Source organism: Glossina fuscipes, unplaced genomic scaffold (assembly GCF_014805625.2).
Source record: "Glossina fuscipes isolate IAEA_lab_2018 unplaced genomic scaffold, Yale_Gfus_2 171, whole genome shotgun sequence".
Taxonomy (NCBI): Eukaryota; Metazoa; Arthropoda; class Insecta; order Diptera; family Glossinidae; genus Glossina; species Glossina fuscipes.
Genome location: NW_023998514.1, coordinates 136,699 through 164,581, shown reverse-complemented (window position 1 = coordinate 164,581; position 27,883 = coordinate 136,699). Strand labels below are relative to the sequence as shown.

The following is a 27,883-nucleotide window of genomic DNA, read 5'->3' as shown; positions in this document are numbered from 1 at the left end:
TTCGCTATGCCAAAAAGCCAAAATCACAACCCATACCCAAACTCCTATGACCATAACCCCAACACCAGCAACTGCTTTCGACACAGTTGTAGTCGACACCGTAGGCCCATTACCAAGGACAGGAAAAGGTAATGAATACGCGGCAACACTAATTTGCGACTTTACCAAATATTTAGTGACAATTCCGGTCACAGATAAAAGTGCTAAAACCGTAGCAAAGGCAATCTTCGAGAACTTCATACTAAACTACGGGCCCATGAAAACACTTGTAACGGATCAAGGAACCGAATACAAGAATGCACTAATGAACGATTTATGTAAGTACCTCAAAATTGACAATATAACATCAACAGCCCACCACCATCAGACACTCGGCACGGTGGAACGCAACCACCGAACGTTGAATGAGTACATCCGTTCATATATATCGCCTGAATTGAATTATTGGGATATCTGGATAAAATATTTCCAATATTGTTTCAACACAACACCTACCACAACACATAATTACTGTCCTTATGACCTAGTATTTGCAAGGCCACCAACACAACTAACAAATCACAGCAAAAACATTGAGCCACTATATAACATGGACGACTACGCTAAAGAGACTAAATATAGAAAAGATATAGCATACGCACGCGATAGGTTACTATTAGATAAGGAAAAAGAAAAACAAAAAATAAATTACGACAGGAAAACTAACAATTTCCCACTAGAAGTAGGCAACCTAGTACTCCTAAAAAATGAAGTAGGGCATAAGTTACAGAATAAGTATTTAGGACCGTATAAGTTCATAAGGATAATAATAATATTAAAATAATAGACAATAAAAATAAAACTCAAATCACACACAAAAATAGGTTAAAATTATATCACGAAGCTTCATGAATTACCTAAGTGTAAGGCGCCTACACAAACACAATATAAATATAAGCTACACACACACAAAATAATAATATAAACTGTACAAACAATTATTTTTTTTATATATAAGTACGTATAAGAAACCTACAGAAACAAAATTTTTGTTTTGTAAAAGCATAATTATGTATAAGAACCCTATGTAAATAAAAGAAATTTTTTTTGTGATACAAACAAATTTTATACATAAATATTTATAAAAACCACACACAAAATATATGTACACTATAAAACTACGGTCGAGGCAATAACATCGATAATTGATAAACCCAAGAATGATTATTCATTGTTAAAGATCATTCTTCCCAAGAGGAAAGGTGTAGTATTATCGATTTGTCGCACTCTACCGTAATTTACAAGTTATTGCTAAGTTTGCATTTTTAACCTACTTAAGATAGTGAAATTCTAGTAATAAGCTATTAATTTAATATTATATGCTTACGTTATTATTCTAAGCGATAACCTAACTTAGTTATATTGCTTACGTTAGCATTAAGTTATTTCTTATATAAGATACTGACCATACATTAGATACATCATAATATAAACAAGTATTTTAAACGAAAGTTAAAGAATAAAGAATCTAAAGTAATCCAATAAACCAAAAAACATTTAATTTCTAAGTGGTATCACTACAGTAGTAATCAATTGCAACAACAATCTACTTTGCATAGTCGACCATCGTTGGAACCAAGTGAACGTTAGAAGGCATTCGCTGCCCGTGCCACCCCCATCGTTAGCTTACGAAAGCACTCGCTCGATAAAAAAGGCCACAAATAGAATTTGTGAACGTCAACAACAGCAAACAGCACCTCAGGGCAACGGTCTTTCATTATGGAACGAAAACGTCTATAATTTCAGCACCGCGCATTGAAGGAAATCTACGGGTAGACCAGAGCTGTATAAGATCACCGTCTGCTGTCAGAAAAAAAGGCAGCCGGACGGTCCGCCCGCCGACGTACTCGTCGGCACTGGAGCAGTCCGTCAACTAAGTGAATCTCACCCAACATCTACATAAAACAACAACAAACGCCAACGATCGCATAGTGGCTTCGCAAGACCAGCATTTACCCGCACAATTCTCGTATAACAACTGTCCCAAACAACGGCATTACAGCCCCAACCAAATTACCAACAGCATCAACAGTCACCAACACGACGTCAACAACAGCGGGTGGCTATCGGCGTCAACACAAAACGGTTACAGTTGCCACAGTCTCAACAAACCTAGCCTAAAAATTCAATGCCACAACAATCATAACTACAACAAACCATGCTCATATCAACCGCAACGAGCGCACCACAATTTCGTCAATATCCCACCAGCAATTCAACACAGCAACAAAGTCACCCACAGCCAAGGGTCTGTCAACTAAATATGCGCCCATAGCGGCCAACGTTGGCATAAGCCGTAACTCCCTGGCCAATGGTCCGTTGATTCGATGCCAGAAAGCCAAAGGTACACCAGAGCTGACGGGACTAACGTCCAACGATCCAAATCCCCGATGTCGAAAAGACGAAGACAATAGACTCCGCGCCATCAAAGTGATAGCACCCTGCTCTGCTCAGGCAACAGGCTCTGCGTTATCCCGAACGATAGCACCCTGCCCTGCCCAGGCAACAGCCTCTGCGATACCCCATAATGATATCACCCTGCTCTGCTTAAGCAACAGGCTCTGCGGCCACTTATCGACCCAACAATCCCCATCAGCAGCAGAAAACGCAACTGCAGCAGCACATGACTGCGCCACACCGAAGCCGTCTCGGACTGGCCAATACCGGAGAGGCGTGTCATCAGCCGCTTCTCTTTCTCCCCGAAGAATGGATAATATGTGAGGACCCAAAGTCGTCCCTCGTTTTGGCCTCACGGGATCTTGGTCTCTGGCTGGGAAGAGAAGGAGTGCTAGAGAGTGAGATAGAATAAGAATACGATAGGCATAGCATAAGAATAGGATAGGCATAGCATAAGATTAGGGTAGGCCTAACATGAGAGTAGATAGACATAGAATAAGAACAGAGTAAGAATAAAATAGGGTAACTTTAGTTTTAGTTAAATCAGGCGCAGCGAGACACTCGATCAGGGTGAGTCGAAGTTAAACGGTCGAAGTAAGCGTGCCGTGTTAAAATGACGTTGTGGCTCGAGAGATGTGGCTAGAACTAACAAAGCATAAAACGTAGGTGGTGCTAAAAAGTGGAAACATGCTGCAACCCACCGTGCAGTCATCTCCTGCCCTGAAATACCTTGGAGTTATGCTCGACCATCGATTCAACTTGAAGCGCCACATCGAGTATGCGGCTGAGAAATCTGCCGGCATCCAGGCATGGCTAGCGAGGATTATGCCAAATATTGGAGGCCCGAAATTCACCAATCTAAAATATTAAATAACGCAAAACGGTGGTCCTGCGGGGTAGAGTAGTGGAAGAAGCGTGCCTGGGGGGTAGTTGTTAGTACGTAGGCGCCATGGATGGGGAATCGTGCATGCTGATACTAAGAGCCAGCAGTATCTCCGAAAGATTTCCTACCTCCTGCTCGCAGAGCAAAAAAAAAAAACAAATCGACATAGAAACACTCATAAAGTCACACACGCTTGCACATCTATCTTCCCCGCCAATTGACTTCACTACCACATACCAACCGTTCCATCGCATGCGTAGCGTTTGCCCTTTCACCTCGCCTCAAATAACAGGACATATTCTTCATACATGACATGTTTTCAAGCGGCTCCCGCACAGATGTCAATACACGGATTTAAGCAAAACGTTCGATTTGGTTAGTCATAACTTACTTATATTTAAGCTCCAAGCCTCTGGCTTCCCTTTCTAATTAGTGAAATGGATAATCTGCACAATAGATCCTTCCGGATTTTGTTTAACTTGTAACGAGTCTTCTTATCCGGGATAGAACTCGGTCAATCCGGGGCTCGTTGAAAGAATATTTATTTAGAACGAAATGTTCAGAACCTTCTGTGGGATGGTGTAAAATTTCCCTTATTGTATATTAAGCGGGGTACAACGATGTGTAGAAGTTGGCTATGGCAAGGAACCAGCGAGGTGACCCGACTTCTGGTGTGACTTCCACGTGGTACGAGATTTATTTATATTTATTATTACTTTGTTTTCTTTTAACTATCGCGGAACACTACAAGAAAAGCGGAAACGTTGCCAGTGTCATAGCTGCCTGGGCCGACAGTTCGTCTATGGATGGTGTTTCGTATGTAAAAAGAAAAGGAGCCCCCCTCCCCACCACCCCCAGTCCTTCAGGGATGGCGATTAAGCTGAACCAGCACATACCCTATCCGTCAGTCGGTAGTCCTAAAAGTCCTTCAGGGATGGCGATCAAGCTGAACCAGCAAATCCCCTTTCCGTTAGTCGGTAGTCCTAAAAGTCCTTCAGGGATGGCGATTAAGCTGAACCAGCACATCCCCTGTCCGTAAGTCAAAAAAAAAAAACCCTTTATAAAGGTCAACTCGTCAGTTAATCCGTGGGCACTTACCTTAGACGGCTATGACACCAAACTGATTCTGTGCGATGCGCTGTTATTTTATAGCCTGAGTCTCGCTCGCTTGTCCTATTGCCAACATGTTCTATGTGTTTACATATGCCTTGAGGTACTATGCTTATGTGTATGCTTAGCTTATGTTGCCTGCAGTCGCAACCTTAGTTACGACTTGTATGGTCCTGCTTATACATAACTTAACACCAACTTACGTCTAGCTTATCACTATACTTGTTCAAATGTCCGCTCAACAGACATCCAGGTACCCAATCGCGTGGTTCAACCACCGTTAGGTATGTGTGTCCTTGTCCCTTACTATGCATTTGTGTTTGCATACGCTTTGCTTTGTGTGTTTCTACGTGCTTGGCATGTGTATCGTGCCTTTGTACGTTTTACGTATGCAGTTTATGCATTGTCGTATGTTCTTATTTTTCCTACCTACGTACTTACTCCTGTAAGTTTTGTATACCCTAACGGTGCTACATATTCTGCGCATTTTATAACATAGAGATTTTTGTTGAAGGTTGTTCGTTTTGCATATATAGATTTTCTACCTACGGTCAGTTCTGCATGTTTTGTTTGCCATAACGGTGCTATCAGTTTTGTACATTATTTGAAGATTCAATGTGACCTAACGGTGCTATACCTTTGTGCAATGCTGCTGTAGCTTCTGTGTATGTTTGAGCTCATGAGTGTACGTGTATCCTACTGCGTTCACACCGATTCGATTTTACTTAATTTTATAAGTCGGGTTGTGTTCTTATACTTATGTTTTAATACAGATTGGGTTCTTAAACCTATGCTTTCTACATTTGAGTTCTCAACTCTTGTTTTTATACATTGTGGGTTTTTTCCCTTATGCTTTTGGATATTTTGCGTTTCTACTTATAGTTTTATACATTTCAGTTTTTCCACTTAGCCTTTTATACATTTAAGTTCTTAACTCTGCTTTTAAACACTTTGAGTTTTTGCTTGTGTTTATACTTTTGAGTTTTTACTTAGCCTTTCCTACATTGGAGTTCTTAATTCTGCTATTAATCATTTTGAGATTTTGAATCTAAGCTTTTATACATTTGGGTTCTTGGCTTATGCTTGTATACATATTGATTTCTTGAATCTAAGCTTTTTTTTACATTTGAGTTCTTGACTTATGCTCGAGGAGATGGTTCATGCTTTATTACCCCAGACAGACGTTTACGGACAGCTCGGACTGACAGGTGGTTCGCTGTGGGTAGCTATTTCAGGCGGACGGACTTGTATTCCGTAAGGAAGCAAAAACGCTTCCTTACAAACTTCATCACCTCCGATGAATTTGCCGTGACGTCTGGGGTACCTCAAGGCAGCCACTTAAGTCTCATTTTATTTAGTTTATACATTAATAATCTCCCATCGGTGATTAACTCCAGTGAGATCTTAGTGTACGCTGATGATGTGAAACTGTTGTTTTCCTTCTCTCTAGAATCGCAATCAAATCACCTTCAAAGTGACTTGAATAATTTAGTTGCATGGTGCTCTTTGAATCTTCTGAAACTAAATCTAAATAAATGTAAGAAGCTTTCTTTCTCCCGAAGAAAGTCATTCATCACGTCGACACGTTCATAGATTTAGGCGTGTAAGAAGCTTTCTTTCTCCCGAAGAAAGTCATTCATCACGTCGACACGTTCAAAGATTTAGGTTACGTTTTAACTTGCACATTGAGCTCTCGTTAAGCACTAGGCACTTTATCTTGGTTAAGCTTAGTCAGTGTAAATATAATTATGAGCTGTTTAATCCGCTCAGACTTGTTTGCAAGAACCTAAATGACGTCTATCACTTATTCTCATTATCGGACTCTTTAAAGTCCATTAAAGCAACATTGCTTAATACGTGCGATTTACCTATGTCGCACTTAAACTAGCTCTTAACCTCAAAATGTCACAATGAGTCGAAAATGAATTGTTGTTAACTATTATCGGTTGCCAAGCTTAAGCATGTTTGCGATGGCTTAGGGGTTCATTTGAAATTTGGTCCTGTACCGGTTGTGGGTGTGGCTCTATGCTAGTTGCGTATATGCTTTTTTCTTTTTTTTCCTTCTTATTTGTTTTATTGTACTTATAATAAGTTTTAATATTAAGAGAGAAAAAGTCATTGTTCCTAAGAAGTTACATGCATATATTTCCTATTACTAATCGTTATATTACGTTCACAAAATTTATCCTTCGATGAATCTTTTCTTCATTATTCAAATCCTAATAAACAAACAAAAAAATGGTTCTTTCAAGGACACACATTACTTACGATGCTGATAATAATTAAACACGCACGTACATCGAAATGCATGGTTAAATTTCCAGGAAAAGAAAGTAAAGTGAATTTTGGGTAGTGCGACTATTTCACTACATTGCAGTTCAAAACAGTAAAAAGTTCTTTCTCATTATATTTCTAGTATTAGTGTTTGCATTCGTATAAATACTCCGCTGAAAGCGGAAGAAAGATTGGTTTTATGATACATAAACGACAAAAAGAGTCAGTTTTTAATTTATTTATTACTTTATAAGCGCATAGCAGAAATTAAATTTTGCGAATTAACCATTTGCAAGTTGGACTCCGTTCTATGAATTCACATGTATTATTTCCAATTAGTGTATGCACTAAAAAAACAATTTATGTGGAAAATGTTGATGTCTACTGCTTTAAATGGTGCATATCGGTAGTTATCGCTTACGAATTTGATAAACCGACTGAAGAGCAATTAGACAAGTTAACTTACACGAGTTATTATAAAATTGGACGTTTTCGTGAGATTGCCACTGAATTTTGAAGTATTTGGATTGATATCTCTAATTCCCGATAATCAACTGCGATATCAATCGGTTTGAGCAGAATAATAAAAACATCAGCATAAACATATTGTAAGGAAGCGTTTTTTCTTCCTTACAAAATACAAGTCCGTCCGCTTAAAAGTCCACCCGCACTCCGTAGTCAGCAAATCCGACCTGTCCACGCACATCGTTCTGTGAACAATACACGAGCAGCCTCCTCCAACATCAAATGCATAAAGTCATAAAAACACGCCTTAAAATTGTATAAGCAAACGATAGAAACGCGTACATATTACGCATTATTGTATAAATCCCGCTAGGTCATTTAAGCATGTAGAAACCTTTATGCTCCGCAATGCCTAAGCACACTCGCTCAGGCAAACGCACATACCAAAGAATCACACATAGCATTTTATAGTACTGTTAGGTTATAGTAACATACAGAAATCTGTATGCCTTATTATTGTATAAGCGAACGATAAAAACGCTTACATACTACGCATTACTGCATAAACCCCGTTAGGGTTTAGAATCAGGTAGAAAACCCTATGCTCTAAAATGAATATACGATCAGACAAAACAAATAAACGTTAGAGTCACACATAGCAATGCACACCAATACCCGTACGCGCAAAGAGCACAAACACACACACAATATTACACAAAACGTACAAAGACATGATAACACATGTAGAAACACACAAAAAAAAAAAAAAGCAAGCATATGCAAACACAGTGACATAGAAAGGCACAAGCACTCACATACCTAACGGTGATTGAATCACGCGATTTGGTACCTGGGTGCCTGTTGCGTCGAAATTTGAACAAACATAATAATAAGCTAGATGTAAGTGATATCAAGTTATGTATAAGCAGGATCATGCAAGTCGTAACTGAGGTTGCGACTGCAGCCAACCTAAGTTAAGTATACACATAAGCACATGTAAACACACAGAACATGTTGGCAGCAGGACAAGCGAGCGAGACTTCGGCTATAAGAGAGCGGCGCATCGTAGAGACTCGTTGAATTTGGTGTCATAGCCGTCTAGGTAAGTACCCACAGACAATTTGACAAGTTGACCTTTACGAAGAGTTTTTTTTCTGACTTTACGGATAGGGAATATGCTGGTTCAGCTTTTTAATCGTCATCCCTGATGGACTTTCAGGACAACTGACTTAACTGATAGGGGATGTGCTGGTTCAGCTTTTTAATCGCCATCCCTGAAGGACTTTCAGGACAACTGACCTAACGGATAGGGGATGTGCTGGTTCAGCTTTTTAATCGCCATCCCTGAAGAACTGGGAGACGTCTTTTTTTTATTTTTTTCGTACTCACATACCAACCAGGAATGAACCGCCGGCTCAGAGGGCCAAGGCCGCTAAGACACTGGCAACGTTTCCGTTCTCTGTAGCGCGTCGCGATAATCCAAAAGGAAAATTTTTGTTGATAATAGAAGCAGTTAATCTCTCATCACGTGCAAGCCACACCAGAAGTCGGGTCACCTCGCTGGTTCCTTGCCATAGCCAGCTTCTACCCATCGCTGTACTTCTCTCCCGTAAAAAGGAACTAATAAATCAAGGAAATTGTACACCATTCCCCCCCGAAAGTCCGGATTTTTATTCAAAATTTCTTGCAACGAACCTTGGAGTGACTGAGTTATACCTCGCCCAAGAAAACTCGTTACAATATATATGAATTAGCATCTCCCAAGGGTACATGGAAAGCGATTGGTCCAGCAAGGGCGTCAAAAGCACCAAAAAGTTTGCACATCAATTTGCTGACTGTATTTAACGAAACGGTCAGGCCGTTTTTATTATCAACATGCAGAGGTTGGTAAAAATACAATACAGGCGAAGCTACACATAAGGACAGTTTTGTGATTTGTGTCAAACATTTCCCACCACGAGTGGAAGCCACCATTAGGAAGAATGCACCAACATCAAAAGCGCATTTACATCAGCGGGAACAACAATCAAGTTTAAAAATATGGAGAAGAACTTCTTACCGCCAATTATCATGTATTCTGGTATAGAGGCTCTCCTTAAGGCTATAGAAATTCTTAACAGTAGCAAACGGACGAGGGCAATTCAACAGCTAGAAGTGTGTGCGGTTTCCTATTATATTAAATATGTATATAATGAAGAGTGCAGAGAACAGTATATTTTGGTTAGTAAATATATTGTAACGGAAATCCCAAATCTAGTACATTCGCGAGGCGTGATGCAGCTGCAGATCGATGAAAGCGATTAGCGGAAAAACAGACAGGTAAAAGCAAATTGCATATTCGCAGGCGCCTCATGCAGCTGCAGGTCGATGAAAACGGTTACCAACGAAAACAGGCTAGCGAATTAAATATCAAGTCATAAAACTAGGTGCTAGTAATATGATGGCAAAAATGTATATAAATAGAATATTTGTGGAAGACAGCAGAGTAGAAAAAGAATATTTGAATTGAGCAGTCGAAAGTATTGCCAAAAATAATTTGTAAATAATCCTACATTAAAAGAAATATAATTGTAAATAAAAAGAACTTTGAAGTGTATTTCTCTTGATCAAAATATCTGCGATCTAGTATCTTATAAAAGCGAATTTCATAACAATATTATAAAATTTTTTTATGATAATTAAGTAACTAATATGGTTTACTTATTTATTTTCCTTTTTACTAGGAGAAACTTGTATAACTGATTTTCTTGTTCATATGCAGCATTAAATGGATAAGCCGTATCAGCTATACTGGAAGAGTTCCTCAAGCCCTCAGTATCCATCACAACGCGAACAACCAACACAGATGTAAAACATCAAATGCTACGCGTGCGAGAAAGCAATATTAGGAGGTAAAGATAAGTACTTTAACTATTTTACCAGAGAACTTGTGGGGTTCATCCCAGGAACGTGGGAAAGCTTTTCAATTTAAGTTACCCTACTTTCCAATTATTTTTCATAATTTAACTAGATGCGATATTAATTTATTTACTACGCAATTAGGGCCCAATTTGTGAGTTATACCGTGAAACAAGAAATTGTACATATCAATTACTAAGAGAGTAATGGAGATGAATAGAGCAAGTAATTTAATGAATTTCGCGGGTTCAAATCGATTCTTAAACTCTGGTTTGGAAAAATTGGCTAAGTATTTAGAGCCCAGACCAACCTTCAAGGAAAGCATTTATGAATCCACAAAAATTGCCTTAATGAGTTGTAAAGATGCCTTTTCGTACGACTACATAAGCGACTTCAAGAAACTTGATGACCCAAATTTTCCAAGCCGCGAGTGATTTTATAACCAATTGTACGATCGCGAATGTAGTGAGGCCGACTATAATTTTGCTCAGAGAGTATGGGACGCGTTCGATTGTCTAAGATTGTATGGTTCTATACCTTCAAAGCGATGTGTTGATATTAACTGATCTTTTCGAGAATTTCAGGGTCTTATGTTTACAAATGTATAAACTAGATCCATGCAATTATGTTATAGCACCATCTGGCTCCTTTCTGTGCAGATATTAAAATTCTACTACTGGACTGGAAAACTCTTTGCAGATTTAACACATAAAATGGATTATAAGATTCATTTAAAAAATCTACGCATCTACTTGAGTGTCATCAAACCCTATCCATTTCAAAAAATAATTGCTCCCCTTCTTCTTCAATACCTTTTCTATTAAATCACGAATCCTTATATGTCATTCTTCTTATAATCTTTAATAACGTAAGTAACAGGATTTGTAATCTTTATTTTACTCATCTGAAATATATCGGTCCAGTTCGGTTCATAGCCTTTAAGAAATGTTCCCTTAAATTTGCTAACTCTATCATAATCTCAAACTTTAAACTTAAGTTTTGGAAATGTTTTGGGAAAATTATATACATTTTACCAAATTATTATTATTACCATATCGGCTTCTCGTTGTTTTTGTTGACTTCATTTGGTTTCATTTTTATTATTCCATGATATGCATTATCGTATTTGGCTGGTAAGGTTTGAATTAAATCTAGCAATTTGTAATTACCGTTCATCCTAACCCTTTTCCAAATTAAATTTTTTAATCCTCTAGTGAATATAGAGGCTTTCATATGAGTGATAATATTTAATTTGATAATCTTTTATCAACTTTTTAACATCTTTGTTAGAAAACTCTTTCCCCTGAGCAGTCCAAATACGCGTCTCATGGCATTAACTATCTCAGGTGAACTTTTAGATTTTAATGGTTGTTTAAAAGCTTATCTGGAAAATAGGTTAATTCTAACCAGAAGGTATTTGTAGCCTTCATTTAGTTTTTGAAATGTAATTAACTTAACTAAATCTATTTGCTAGATATTATTAATTCCTTTTTAAATGAATCGTCTTCGTACAATATTTTTTTTGGTTAGTGTGTGAATCTCATTAACTACTTGAATTTTACTCATATTTAGACATTTATTTTTTCAGAATTCTCAAATGTAGCTTATGAATCTTAATATCCTTCCTAATCTTGTTTGACATCTTTCGAGAAATTTCGAAACGTTATCTGGGGATATTATCCAACGGAAAATCAGTCTTATTTAAATCCACGCAATTTGGTAAAAAATGTTTATAATAAAAGCATGAGATTTGTGTTTGTAACATAGTATTCCAACATAGAAATGTTGATAAAGAAATTACAAACAGACTAGTCAATCTCCGCGTTTCAGCGTCAAGTCCTATGTCTTTTTAATTAACAATCAACAGACAGTCCGTCATTCTTATATTTCAAATTACACTCAATGCTGTCTAGATTTGGATGCTCGAGGATGCTCTCAGGTTCTATAAAGTCAAATTGATCCAATCTTAGTTGTATGCCATTCAGTGAATCCATTCGTCACGGGTAATGCCAATAAAATTTCATTTATTATCTTGTAGCCATAAAACTGGTTTAAAATTTTTTGAAGATGAAAGACCATATTTAAGTTTTCAAATTGATGAAATACTCCAAACCAAATATTAAATGATGGTATTGATTCCTTTTTGATAAACATGGAGTTTTGTGATCATTTCGCGAGATGTGATCTATTTAATGAGATGATACAACTAGTACTGAAAGTGACGTGAGGTTTTTAGAAAATGAACCCGAAGATTATATAAAATCAGCTCAGTATTTATCAATGACTCATAAACCTATGTGTGTAAAGAGTTAGCATATAAGAATGCAAATTCTATTGTAGCTAACTAATTTGTATTTAAACTTCCGTTCGGTGAAAACGAATTAAAGAAAGACTAAAGATCAAAATCATTTTGTGCTTTTAAAATGGTTGGATGAAGTAATTGAGTACTCCTGCTTCGGTGACATAGTATCACCCTTGAATCATTATGAATATGTTTTAACAGCGGGAAGAGAAAAACAAGAATTGCTTAAAAAGTATTTAAAATCTAAAGTGATATTCATAAACACTCAAACATCTTTAAGAAAATTACCTAATTATTTTACTACCTGCCCACATTATCGAAATGACTAAACTTAGGTGGGCTCTCAACAATTTATATAAACTTTTTTGCTACATTGGAAAAATCTCAGACGTCGTTAAAGTTATTACTTCAGAATAACTATATATTTTTAAAATGATGTATTCTATGAAGTCCAAATTTATTGTCTATTTTCCAATTAACAAGACAACATGTTTCATCAATCTTACCATTTCTGAAAAATCTTTTTTATAACAAGGATTTTTTACTTAGTGCGAAAATTGATCGAATAATTTGATGTTAGGGTGAAGAAAATGCGGAACCTAATATGGATAATGTGACGAATATTGAATATAACAATGCAATACAATGGAATAGTATTTGGAGAATGTTCTCAATGAAAGAACTCGATGACTTAATGATGGGCGCTTTTAACACAATAGTTCGCGAACTTTTCACTAAGGAGTCACATCATAGAAATTTTTCTGTCATTGTAGTAACACCGAACATTTTTTACAAATCGTCACACATAGGAGATATTTCTTTGAATTCAAAATATACAGTTGTTTTTAAAAATCCTCGACATATCCTACGAGGCAAATTCATCCCGAAAATTCATTTCTATTTATGAGAATATATAAAGATGTGACTAGCAAACCTCAGGGTTATTTATTAATCGACCTTACACAACGCGTAAATGATTTATTAAGATACAAAGCGAATATATCTGCTTCGAATTTTTGTTATTGCTGTGTCACTGGAGAAAATTGTCTTAAAAAAGAGTTCAAAGCGATTGAAGAACCGCAAAAATGTGCTGCATAACCTCAAAAACATTAATAGCAAATTAAACAAGCTATACTCAACTGTGCTGATAACGAAATAATCAAAACGTTGCCCGGAATTATCTTTAACATAACTAAAGTAAAAACAAGGTTTTGGAGCTTTTGACAAAGTATAAAAAGAGAGATTCGATTTATCTCGAGACCAAACGCAACCATAAAGTCAAAAAAAAAGGTGTGCCGAAAGGTGGCGGCATCTTGCCTATCATCCTAGCGTCGCTATCAAGTGGATTTATCGGAAAATTATTAGACAATGGTCAATAAATTTAAACCGAAACTAACGAAAACAATTTTATTGCATCCAAACGCGTATGCTGCAATGATGGATGACAAATATTCAACGGAATTTATTAATAGAAAGTTATTACCACATTTCAACAATGTCTCTCTTTCATAATTTAACAAGCGGATTAAAATTGAACAAGAATTAAACACTTGTCTGAAAAGAAAATTAAGACCAATTAAGCAAAAATCGTATATCTGAAATGAAGTAAGTGTTCATATTATTCTAATCAATTTGGAGTTAGGATAAGTCACAAACGATCATTATTTATGTTAGCCGCAGTAGCACAACGTGGGCGCGGTATTAGTTCATTCTTCGCGTCCTCTTTTAGAAATTTAAAACTGCTGTTTCCATCGAGCATGAATACGATTGAAGACCAACCTGTGGATTCTGGCGATATCTTCTCAATGATGATGATAGTTAAAGTTTTTAAACGGTTCTATTTTAACTTTTACATTTTTAATTGGGACCGCGCAAATGGTGATATAAAGCAATTCAATGTGTTTATTCCCATCTGCCGGTATTACACTGTTGGCCGTGCACGCCAATGGCTATTTCTTCACCACATAAGGCGTTTTCGCGCGATGTGTTTATTTTGTATTTTATGATGATTTTGGACTTTGCGAGTATATGAACGTTTTTTATGAAATTGTCTGTTATTGCAATTTGTTTATTTGTATTAAGGGTCTACATTTGGTAATCAACGGTCCGCTGGAATTTTTAAAAAATCAGGTCCTTTTATTCTGTCTGTGGCTATTAGAGTGTCTGTTGTAAGATGCCATTTTCCAGCTTAATGTCTAAAGTTGCAGAGCATATTAAATTCTTGCTTTGTTTTGCTCATTAATAAAGATCAGCCGTCCCTTTTGCGTGCTAATTTAATAAGTTTTCTTTGCATAAGCTAAAAGTTGTGTCTACGTAAATTAAAAATTTGAATGGTTTTGATCAGAAAGTTTCACGTACTATTCTTAATTCTTTTGATATTGTTTCTATGATTGTAATCCCAGGAGTATCTTGGAGCATAAATTTCCCCGCGTACAACTCGTTTCCTTAGTTTTGTACCGCATAAGTAATATAAGTATTATTTTCGTTACAGTGTTGGTGTCCATTGGCCTTATTTTTGTGAGGGTTAATGCAATTTCCTTGCCATGGATTAGAATTTTTGAGCGATTTTACTTATGTTGCTGTAAATAACATACTCGCAGAAATCAGCTCTCATTTGGAGTATAAATGTCTTGCGTCCAGGGTGCGTAAAAGAAGAGCAAGAATAAAAAACTTTTCTTGTCTTCCGGAAATAGGAAAGACTTTCTCTGCGGGTGATCTCCTTAATGCCAATATTGCTATTGTCAAGGTTCTACCTGTAGGGAAAGGCCCGGCTTGTCGCCGTCTCAATTCATTTCTTCTTCAAACTTTTCATTCGGAAATTCAATATTCTAAATGTGAAAGACACACAATTAAAAATTTCCTATTTCTTATTATTTTTTTGCTGCCTACCAGACAAAATATGTGTTCGGTCTACCAATTGATGTCTATTCAAAAAACTCTACAGAATTTTACAAGTTTTTTCCCAGGCTTTATATATATGTGTTACAAGTATTTAATTTAGGTGGCTTATTCGTATATGTTAATTACAGCCAAGATGAAAAGCATTATGATTACGAAGCCAGTGTAGAAAGCTAACATTCGAAATTCCATTCATATACACATTACCTCTATGTCCCAACCACACATAGCAAATAAAATCCTCTATGTGCTATGAGAACATCTGTGCGTTTAGGAGAGCCAAAACGATTACGGGTCAAAGTGCTTCTTGGTGACATCAACACGCAAGCAAGAAGGAATATATGAATAGACACGGACAGCTATAAATCCAATATTGAGAGAAGATGGTAATTCAAGCAACTAAGACGCAAAAGCAGAGAGATAGTGGCAACTGCAACACCACCTCTGGCTCATAAAAAACCTTTGATTTTATTTAGTGTATCTGGTAACAAATGAGAATTATAGATATTATTAAAATTCATACGAAATAATATGTAAAGCTCCTGACTGCACGTCTATTGGTTAACTTTAACGGAAAAATGTTGGAAAGCTTTAGGCAGTTCGAAAAAAGATTGGCGGATCAGTCTTGGCTGCAGCAAATTAAATATAGGGGCAAAAATAAAGTAAATATGCTTTTTCATATTAAGGCTGATCCAACGACTTACGGCCTAAGAAAATGATTGTAAGGTAGATAAGAGGAAAGGGTTTGTATTGATATGGCTAAAGGGCAAGAAAATTGCACAAACCAACATAAGCACTTTGAACGCCAAGCGAAATGTGATGGAGAAAAATAGAAACAAAAACGTTTGCCTGACGTTTCTTCCGATCCGTTTTCGCAAACGTTGAGCACTGTGGCTGGACAAGGATGAATCACACAAAAGCATTCCAAAGCACAATATTCAACAAATTACATCCTTGACGATCTGATAATAAGATATTAAAATCGTACATTCGAAAAAAAGGTCTTTGAAATATAACATGATTAAAGTAAACCAGCTCATTCGCATATTGAATTCACGTATGCTTTTCAATATCGCCTCTCCCAAAAACTGTTTTAATTATGAGGGCAAATGGACATGTGAACGTATATATTTATACCCTTAACCACATGTGGTATAATGTATATTAACTTTGCGCGAGCGTGTGTAACACCTAGAAGGGCTTCAGAAGGAATTCAGAATCATTTTCTTAATCCGTCTACGCTTGTCTATCTATCTGTCCATCTTTCTCTCTGTCCATTCGTTTTGTGTACATCCTACAGGTCGAAACCTTCGAGATATTTTGATAAAATTTAGTACACTGGTTTGACCCAGGACGAAAGGTATCGAGAATGGTTCGGACCGTTCTACTGTTTCGACCACTTTGCTCGCCTTGTTTTGAAAAGTCAAGAGAAGATTGCTATTTTCAAAGTTCCTCGACAAAACACACTGAATAATAGTACTTCGGCGCAGTAAATTGGTATGAAAAATTTCGCAGAGTAATATACCATTAGTATATGCACTTTCTATTAAGTATAATCGAAAATTACGGTAACTGGATGTTTCTTCGGCATTCTTCAATGAAAATTTGGAGAAAGAAATTTATATGCGTTCACCGCAATGTTTTATTGAAAATCCGAATAAAGTTGTGATGGTAGTGTAGAGCTTGGGTTGTATTTGAACCGCCGGCTGACCCAGTTACACTCACAAAAAAATAAGATAAAATTTATATGTGAAATAACTAACGGCGTGTGCTATTTAACAATCTCATAGTCCGTTAGTATTGTTTTTTTGTCTGTTACGCCTATATATCTGTTGGCCCGTTACGTCATGGTCTATAATCCCATTCCTAAGCAAACAAACACAAACAATTATACATCATCGTCACAAAACCTATTAGACATCTAATTCATCATGTTTGTCATATTTTCCTTTTTTTCACTAATTTTAAAACTAATGTGCTTTACTCATTACTTGACGTGTTCCTTGCATTCTAGTACATCCCCATCATCGCAATCCATTTCGGTGAAGTACCCAAGGGCTTCAATCATCCAGAATCGACGGCAAATGCACCATTGCCAAACCTACCTTTGGAGCTGTATTCACACACATTTACTCAATGCTGTTTTTGTTAATTAATAAGGACTTTAAAGTATGTTTTAATAGACCTTATTCTTGTGTGAATCTCACACCAAGTTATTCAAACACCATTTTTACAAAGTTATTTTATGTTTGTCCTCAATTGTTAAAATTTTTATTTTTTTATAATTTAGGGAATTTATTGAAAATTATAGCAATGATGATCTTCATATTTCTATACTCGTACACCAAAAAAAGATTTTTTTTAACGTTTATTATTTCGTTTCTGCCGATTTTTATTTTGATTTTATCCAACATTTTGCATGCTTTGGAACTAACAATCTCCAACTCCTTACATTGATCAACTTCGCCTCCTCACGCTAATTTTATTTGGACTTTGGACTTTGTTCTCTTTTCATAATTTTCTCTCTAAATAGTGCTATTATGTGAGCGGCAAATTATGAAAAGAGATCTTAATTAACAGAATTTCGTTATTATGAAAAAATCTACGATATTTGAGAAGAGCAGGGACAAAGCCAACCGACGGAAACCCCCTAGACACATATATGCGGATGTTACAAAGTTTGTAAATTAAAGAATTTGTGATTTGAAGCAAACGGCGTGACAGTGGTTCAAGAAAATAGGATCTGGAAAAGTTGGATTTTCGGTCTACTTTCTTCACCAACCACAAATTTCAGCAATCTTCCCTTTTGAATAATTGCCACCATTTGCGTCTTTCACGTTTTACAACTTGTACTGCTGAATAAAGGAATCCGCCCGTAAACCTTCGTAATGCCAAAGAGCCCTAATTGTTAATTTTTTATGATGAAAATTTGTTTATGATAATAACATGGATCCACCAATTCAAACAAATAATTGTACTAACCGAAGTGGTGTAAACTGTTAGGCCTACAAACAAACGGTTTTCAATATCTTCCAAGAAGAAATGTTTCAAAAAGTTATAAACTCTGCAAGTGCTATTTATTTTAAGAACGCTTACAGTTTAATCTGAAATGGGAAAATAAATGTTATATGCAAAAGTGAAATATTGAATTTGGGATCATTAGATAATCGCAAATATAATGATTTACTTTACATATAAAGTATTACTAAAAGTGCACGAAAGGGGAAAACTGGTGTTGCAATGCATTTTGTTCTGAAGTGCGTATATTTAAATGCATATAAATTTAAATATGCAAAAAATTTTTCTAATTACATCACATTATTTGCCAGTTCGGATTTTACTAGAATTTTACAGTAAGACGTAAACGTATATATACATTTACTGGCTTCGCCTAATGTTTCTCGCTATCAAACGCATTAAACCTTTATTCAACCCTAGGCTCGAAATCAGCGTTCCGAAGGTGTTTGTTAAATTTATGTACACAAAAAACCATCTTAACTAAATTAGCTAAAAGCGTGCTTGGAAATTCAACGCTATAATATAATACAAAATAACTGCGCGTGTGCGTTGGTGGCTTTGAGTATTACTTTTTTTAATGTTATCGTTTTGATGCATACATTAGAATTTTACTTCATCTAATGCACGAAAGCGCATGTTCACTGTATTCATTACCGCCATTCACCAGAGTGGGGTTTATTGTTCCATACACAATAAACTGTTCTGGACTCTGGTGCTGTTTAGGCCCCTACTCTGTGGGGATTGTCTAACTCGCCAGGGGGCGTAGTACGCTTAAAAGTGGTTTGGGCCACCGTGGGGTTAAGCCTTTCAGGCAGGAACCCACGTTAAACCCTTGCCACAAAATTCTGTATTCATTACCGTGAGAAGACTATGTTGGTTTAACAAATCTTATGCCTAAAGGTTAACATTGCAATTACGCATTACAAGCTTGTTTAAGAAACGGCGTACACAAAAAAGTCATATTCGAATAAATACACACGCTTTAATGAAATTATGTATCCTTAATTTTTGCTTTATTATTAGAACTTGGTTTACTTATACGTGTGTTTATGTACGAACTCTATTTTTAACTCGAAAGTGCAATCGAACAAGATAGCTAGAATGTAGAATGAAAGTAACTCCAAATTGTTTAAAATGTTTAACGCTGATCTAAGAAAGGACAAATAGATGACGATGTGTAAAGTGTATTAATTAAATATTCGAAAGTACAGATTATAGATACGTTCGCTTTACTGTTAGCTTTTGATCGTTAGAACACCATGAAAAGCAGATTTATATTGTTAATTTAATGTAGTAATATGTAATAACGTAATATGTTGAAAGCTACTACATGTAAATTCATAAAATCCGGATGCTTTTACTGCTCTTTTAATTTAACTGTATAAGCAGGTCGATTTGAGCAAAAACACCAAAAATCTAACGTGCAGAATTACATTTTTTTTTATTATTCATTTTTGCGTTTGCGTTGAATTAATTTGCCGTGAGGCACACACTAATTTTTCCATTTTTAATTAGTAAATACTTTACAATGTTCATGATCCGCTTTAATATAGTCACTGGTTAACTGTGGGCACAATTTGGCCACAAATTTAACTGTTCTTCATGCCAAGTAATTCGTTATTTTTTTGCTGCATGTCTACTGTGTGATTTAAGTAAAATCATAGATTCGAGTCACTCAAGTAATACCAGACCGTGTTGAGATTTTATAAATTTTTTGGAGTTTCCTTTTCGCTCGGTAATAAGCAAAAAAAATTTCATAGAAAAATTCTATACGACTTCTTTTTGTGAAAAACTACTCCACATGAGCTTATCCATATATTCTACAGCTACAAAATAAAAGCTTTTAATAATAATCCCCACCATTTTATTTCCTCGCAGAGAAATTAAACAGAGGTCTGATCAGCATGCACCTTCCCAATTGCTTAGAAATTTATTTGCTTTTAGAGTATGATGTAGAACTTTATTAAAAGCTAAACTATGATGTATGCATTAATCGACTGCCAATGGAATCAATCACCTAAGTTAGTTTTCCTAATCTGTAAATGTAATTAAGGGGAACTACTGTCATAGACTAAAACAAGCGTATTTTTGACAATTTTTGCTTAATGTTTTTAGTATTGACCAAATATTTACGATAAAAAATATATTTCTTTGAAATTTATTAAAAAATGGCGGCACAGTAGCAACTATTGCAAGGCACATTTAATATAAGGATTATCATTTTATTTTTGAAAATAGGGTAAAATCGAATGCCACGCCTCTAAAAAAATTGTATAAAACTATTGAGGAGACGTACAAGGGGTGATGAATGCATATTTTTTATACATTTATATAAAAAAGATTATATATTATATTTCAAGCACTTGTATGAATATAGGGAAAGAATTATCATTTTATTTTTGAAAATAGGGTAAAATCGAATGCCGCGCCTATAAAAATTGTATAAAACTATTGAGGAGACGTACAAGGGCAGATGAATGCATATTTTTTATACATTTATATAAAAAAGATTATATATTATATTTCAAGCACTTGTATGAATATATGGAAAGAATTATCATTTTATTTTTGAAAATAGGGTAAAATCGAATGCCACGCCTATAAAAATTGTATGAAACTATTGAGGAGACGTACAAGGGGAGATGAGCTATTGTAGCAGTTGATATACAGGCCTAAAGATAGAGCGGCACACTCGGTGTTCCAAAAATTTTATGTTTGTGTGATTGGGGAGTACTTGAGTGAAAAAGTTAACGTTGCATACTTTTTGGATTACGATATAAAAGCAGAATGACTTGAAACTTTTATTTTAATACCCGAATCCATAATTAATACACACCACTAATTGACTTGTAGAAGCAATCCTCAAAAGACCCTCATGTGTCTCAATATTTCGAAATGCTTTTAAATAAGCATATATCCCGTTTTAAAACTCCTGTTAGCTTAATAAAGAAGTTAGCAATGAACTTGTGAAAGGTAAAGAATTTGTTAATGGAACGAAAAAATTCTTCAGATTTTACGGTGGCCTACCGTTTCACATCTGTTTTATATTATGTCCTACACCAATTGCGGACAGGCTTGCGTGGACGTATGTAAAACCCATAAGGACTAGCAACAGACCCGCCTCTTATTAGATCGATCGTTTCAGAAGCATTTTTTATTCGATTCAGGCTTGTTTGTCCATCTGTCCGTCTGATTTCCTCCATGTTCCTTGCGTGCAAACCGTAGGTCTTAATTTTCGAAATATATTGATGAAATTTGATGCACGGCCACGATTTGGCAAGAGGATGAACGGTATTAAAAATGGTATCGATCAGACTAGTTTCTACGTCACTTCCCAAAAATAGTGTTATGTCATTTGGCATTCCATGTCAGTGTGGAGGAGGAGGGACTGTTAGAGGAGACTAGGACTGTTAATGAGTAAAGTCGAATTTTAGGGAAAAAATGAAGTTTTTATTTTTAGTCTCAGGAATTGTTGACTGATTGGCTGATATCCAATGTGAGTGACATAATTAATGTAATTATTACAATTATTTTCTGCCATCCATTATTTTCAAAACTCGCCATAGTCTGAGAAACAGCTCTGTTGGCACTTTACGGAATAAGTCATGAATAATGCATAAAAAATATTAAATATATTTACCTACATATAAGCAATATTAATTTGTTTACATATTTTCAATCAAAAGAAATGTTTTTCAAGCCGTACAAAAAGTTTTCATTAAAATGTATTAAAATTTTTAGCTCAGAAGCTATGATTGCAATACATGCAAAGGAAGTGAAAACAAATTGCTATAGCTGCGCCATCACTTTAGGTACTGACTTGTATATGTATATCGTAGGAACGTGCATGTAACCTCCAATAGGATTCTTGTTCATACGATCAATTGACAATAAAAGTGAAAGCTGTCCTACATCCTTTTATTAAATTGATAGGCTCTGTTACAAAAAATTATGTAAAGCAATTACAATGCTAAAAAGACGAAAAAAGATTATATTTTGCAAACATATTGACCATATTTCTCGCAATGTTGAAAGAAGATTTGCAACACACAATTTTGCAAATATCCCGTTGGGTAAAAAACTAAGAAATAAGGAAAATAACAAACAATAATAAGCATAACTAGGTTGTCACGTTCTACAAAACGTTATAGAATTTATAGAGAACTATTCTTTATTTGCAGTTGGCTTGGTTTTCCCTAAAGAAAAATTTTTACATTATTTATGCATTTGGACTACGAATTCTATATAGACTGTAACAAAAATGTCATTATTATTATTATTTTATTCGCAAACCCCATCGCGACCTAAAAGTTTTCATGCACCTGGATCATCAACATCTATGCTTACCTTTATTCTGCAGCACATTGTTAATTCTACATTTGTTATCTATTTTATTTGTATTATTATTATTAGTAGTAGTATTACTATTCCTATTATTATTATTCTTTTTATATGTAGGTCTTGTTGAAGATGTATTAAGATGTCTTGACCAGATCTCCCATCCCACAAAAATATTATTTGTAATTTCGAAATCTTATCGTTTGGAATGTTTTTGGTTGGTAAGGGATTGTGCAGCTTTTGCAGAGGTTAAACTGTAACAGAAACGAAGTCAAGAACCGCTAGACTATATATAAAACAGTTTCGAGAAACAAAGTTTGACTTCGATGTAATCCATCGATAAGGTAACTGACATGATTGCGTTGGTTACAAATTCGTCAAGAAAATAGAAAATTAAAACTATCCAGCGCAAGTCGAAGACCAAAACTGAGTTATATAGTGGCTCCTTGTTTTGAAAAAATTGTGGTATCGAGGCAACTCAAGGTCCGGACTAACTAAGTTCTCAACGAAAATTTAATAGCGCAAACGAAGAGTAAAGAAGTAAACGCGTAATTTAGAGATTTAAAAGCATTTTAGAAATAAGCTAAGTAAATTTGGAGGTCTCTGTTACTAAGTATTGAATCGTTATATTTGCCCATGCAAACACGCTCACGTGAAAGCGTTAAGCTTTCATCTAGTGTTGTGCGAAAACATTATATATTAACCATATACAATTTTGACACCCTACATTACATGCTGAAGAAATTCGCATGATTAAGATAAACACGCCTTTTATTATAACCGTCGATTCACAAAATGATTCCTCGTCTTTCTGTCTGTCCATGAAAATTTACATCCAAGCTACAGATTGCAATTTTTGAGATATTTTGATAAAATTTGGTACATTGACATATTTCGACACAAGAACCTAAAAAGTTGTTATATGGAAAAAATTGCAATTTTCAAAATTTGTCGACAAAAGTGGGTAAGTATTAGTATTTCGGCATTCTAAATTGGTGCAAAAACTTTGGACCGGCTGGGAAAAATTTTTTGAGCTACTCCCATATAACGAAAACTGAAGTTCATATAACAAAAAGGTCAAATTTTCATTGTGCCATGGTGAAAATCAGACCGTAGTAGTAATATAAGAAAAAAATTAACTGTGCCAAACTTGGACCACCTACGCCTGTTTTTGGATGCTAATCTACACAAGGATTTTTACGAATATATTTGTCTTTTTAGGGCAGAAAAGTTTCAATATTTGATGAGGAAAATTGATCCATAATAGCAGTTTGATGTAAAAATTAATGCTGAATTTTGAATACGTCCCACAATTCTTGAACCTCTTGGCTACAACAATTATTTCGAAAAGTGAGCCTTTATTTGCAAAGGAGTATAATTTTTAATACACATTTCCCTAATATTAAGTTAACATAAAAACGGGGTATAATTTTTAAGTTCTATAGTAAAAATAAGAATTCTGTTACATTATACGGTGATTGTTTTCACTAGTTTTCTCTTGCGTCACTTTAAGTTATTTATAAACCATAATCAATCGTTCATCGTTCGTCAACAAAACTGCAATCATGTTGTAACAAAATTAATCGGAAAAGATTAACAAACACACAACGTTTTCGTTTCTAGTTTTATTTACAACTGCAAAAAATAATGCAGAAAGCTTGTGCATTTCCTAACATTTTGTGACCGGATGTGACAAAATTCGGTTTTTTTTTTGTTTAAACTTTTTCTTCCACATGAATTACATGAAGGTGCAAAATAAAACCATTTGGATTTTAGCAAATTTAAACAAATTCTATAAACATTCGGTTCATAGACTTTTATTGTGTGGAATATACACCATCGGTATTGGTTGTGTTTATACGTTCATTCGAAGGCTCACAACCACAAACTTTGCTTCGCGCTGCAACAACCATGCTAAAACAAGTGGTTTAAGCCAAATTAAACAAACTCTCGCGAACAGTCAGTTCAAAACGCTACATTGTGATGGCCATACGCTTTAGCCATAGATTTGTTTGCGCCTTTGCTATAAAGTGTGGAGAAGACAAATAACGCACACGACGCAATAAACAACAAAACAAAAATCATTCTGTACAAACAAATTTAAGATAGTTTGCAGTGAAAAGTTAACTTCAAAAAAGTTAATTGGTGCATTAACATTTGATAGTTTATATCAAGCGTTCATATATGTGAAGCAAATCTCCGCCATCTTGATTTTTGCTGTTTAAATTGTCCGAAAGGTACTTTGAAAATTAATTTCATTTGTCTGGTTATTCAAAAGTGCAAATAATATACATATTTGTGCTCGCAAATAAATTGCCAAACAAACATTATTTGAACCAGATAAATTTGAATTAAATTCTATACGAAATTTCGGCTCTAAGAACTGTTATTTCATCGAGCTTATGCCTCAGGGAAAATTTGGCAATCGTTTATTTCTTTGCGTAATATCATTATTCTTAATACATTATAAATTAATTATTTTTAAATAGAGTAATTTAAAATTGCGAATAAATTAAACATTCGGGGTGCACAATAAACAATAATTCAAAAAACCTCTGCCCTGAACGGATCTGAAAAGAATTTAAGTAAATTTTCGATCATAAAATATATTGATATCATCTTATACCTAAAGACAAATTTTCAATTTGCTTGTTTCTTTTTTTCTTCAATAATCGGCTGTTTACATTAAACGTATATTCGTCATCTTTCTTTTTTCAATTTAAATCACAATAATGAGCAAATCTAATAAACAGCAGCAAGGTTGAATATCTTGAACAACTAACTGGAAGATTTCTTCAAACACAATCCGCTTTAGGGGAAATAGACAGCACACTTATCGATTAAGCGCAATAATAAACGCAGAAATAAGTCAACCATACGTCGTATTTTATTGGAAGAAAACACAGCATCTTGCTCCGTAGCGCAAACCAAAATTATCGAAACAGAAAAAACAATTGGACGGAAGAAACTTTGCCATGTTTACAAAGCCGCTTTGGCGAATCTGTCATCGTTGGGGGCTATTAATGCTAACTATATGAAGACCATTAATTTGTCAAAAGAACGATTTAATAATACACTTCCTAATTTCCATAAACGCATCAAGGAGGTTTTTGGAATGAAAGTTGCAAAGAAAAGCAGAGCTATAAGTTTCAATTGAGTCAAGTCAAAAATCGTATGCGAACGCTATAAACGAGCACGATGTTGATGGCTCTTTGCTGCGCTCAATTACTTCAAAGCTTACGTTCTTATACGTTTTTTGCCTCTCAAAAGCATTACATTATCAACTGTTTTCGTTTTAGAGATTTAAATACATCACAATGCTATGACGAAGGCAAAATATTGAAATTGTCTATCAATTGCCAACGAAAATGACACAGAGCAAAAAAATGCAAATTCGGTAACTCTTGTCATTGTCCAGCAAATTTACGTTCCATTTTAGCGATGCCATCGTCGAGCCCACGCCAGCTTTGTACCTACAATAGTCTGTGCAATGGTACTATAAGTACCATTTTTTACTACTATTTGTAAGGTAGTGTGCAGTGATTTATTCATTTCTTGCCCAGACTAACTCAGCTGACTTTAGAAATAAAATTGATTTACTAAAAAAATTAAAAATATAAAATAATATTTTTTCGGATTTTGCCCTTATATACGTGGACATACGTATAAGGGTACTTCCTTGTACATGTAAAGAGAATGTTGATTTCAGACAGCTAGGCCTCTGTGCTTGGATTCCTGTTGTTGGCTCATCATGTTATCGTGCAAAGACATTTTTCGGTTATATATGCTTGTCCATCTTCATATATGTTAGATTTTTTGTGTTCTTCGTTTCCACAAGCACATATGAGTAAAACAAATTAGATCTTTGGGGTTTTTTAATTTTAACATTTTTATTTTTTTATTTAACAATTCATAAGGATTAACTAGGGCTTAAATCTAGCTTTTATATGAATGCCAAACTGGTATTGAACATTTTAAAGTGCTTTACAATATAAGAAAACTCCGATTGAATCAATTATTTAAAGTCAGCACTTCTTCGGAATGTTTAAATTGCAACTTTAGTAATTTACACAAATGAAACCGGAAAGAAGCGGCAATTGTTTATTTTCGGTGTAAAAAACTTTTTCTGAAGGAGTGGGTTCCAAGATGTACATCTTACAAAAAGGATCGCGTTTCATTTATGCAAAATTTGTGCGCGAGCTTATTTTTATTTGTAGCAAAACTAAAAGAAAAAAAGTAAGAGAGTTATATTCGGTTGAGTACCATTGACATCTTTGATCCGTACTTCTAAGCAATGTTGTCAATTCACTAGCCAAATAACATATAAATTCAATACTGGTCGTATTCGACTCGTCCAACTTCAACATTTTTGTGGCTAATAGCGCAAGTCGCATGCAAGTAGCGTATCCCCGGAGGAACTTCTACGTTCAGATTTTTGAAAGAATTGTCTGCTTTGCTATGAACCGATTCTTCTGGTAGGCCATAAAAGTAAAAGTTCCTAGCAAATATTCCGCACGAACAAAGCATCGTCTTAGTAGCGATTCCCTTATATAATCGGTCGGAAAATCGCAAGCACAACAATTCATTTCAAAAAATACTGCGCATCTTTCGGCGATACGCGAACGTGCGATTTTGAAATTTGCATTAAGTCAGGAGGTTGGAACTCATTCTCTTACACCATTTTCCCGGGAAAAGGATGCATTGCTATCGATTCGTAACATACAGCAGATAGGATTCGCAGTACAATGAAGACGCTTAAATGCAAACGAAAACTTCTGATCTAGAAGTAAGCTTTAGTCGCTTGCGCTATTCATTGGCTCCACAAATCTAATTCATGAAGATGGAAGACTTGACAACTTCTCTAGGGATTTTGATACTCGCCCTTCCATCACATTATAATGTCCTCCTAATTTTTGTACAAATTTACATTATTTATTTATTTTTATTCCACTTATACTAGAAACTCAACTAAACAAATAGCAGTCGAGTTCAATAGGCTCTTAATGCAAAACTAATATTAATTAACAATAAAATTGAGTATAAGCATAATAAAACAAATAAGAAGAAAAAAAAAAAAGAAAAAAAGTATGTACACTATCAGCATAGGAGCACACTTACAACCGGTACAGGACCAAATTGCAAATGAACCCCTAAGCCATCGCAAACATGCATAAGCCTGGCAACCGATAATAAATTGACAATAATTCACTTTCGAAACGTAACGACTTTTTAAGGATAAAAGCTAGTTTAAATACGACATA

At 35.2% G+C, this 27,883-nt stretch overlaps 1 protein-coding gene and 1 long non-coding RNA gene across 3 annotated transcripts in view; both read right to left on the bottom strand.

The window, feature by feature from the left end:
* The window catches only part of LOC119641672 (Krueppel-like factor 6), a 182,912-nt gene that overhangs the window by 57,583 nt on the left and 97,446 nt on the right, over positions 1-27,883 (bottom strand). The gene's annotated exons all lie outside the window — the stretch shown is intronic.
* On the bottom strand, positions 26,766-27,568 carry LOC119641675. Its single transcript, XR_005247874.1, has 2 exons — positions 26,908-27,568; positions 26,766-26,844 (listed from the first exon to the last, which is right to left on the bottom strand). It is a non-coding gene; the product is annotated as an uncharacterized LOC119641675 (long non-coding RNA).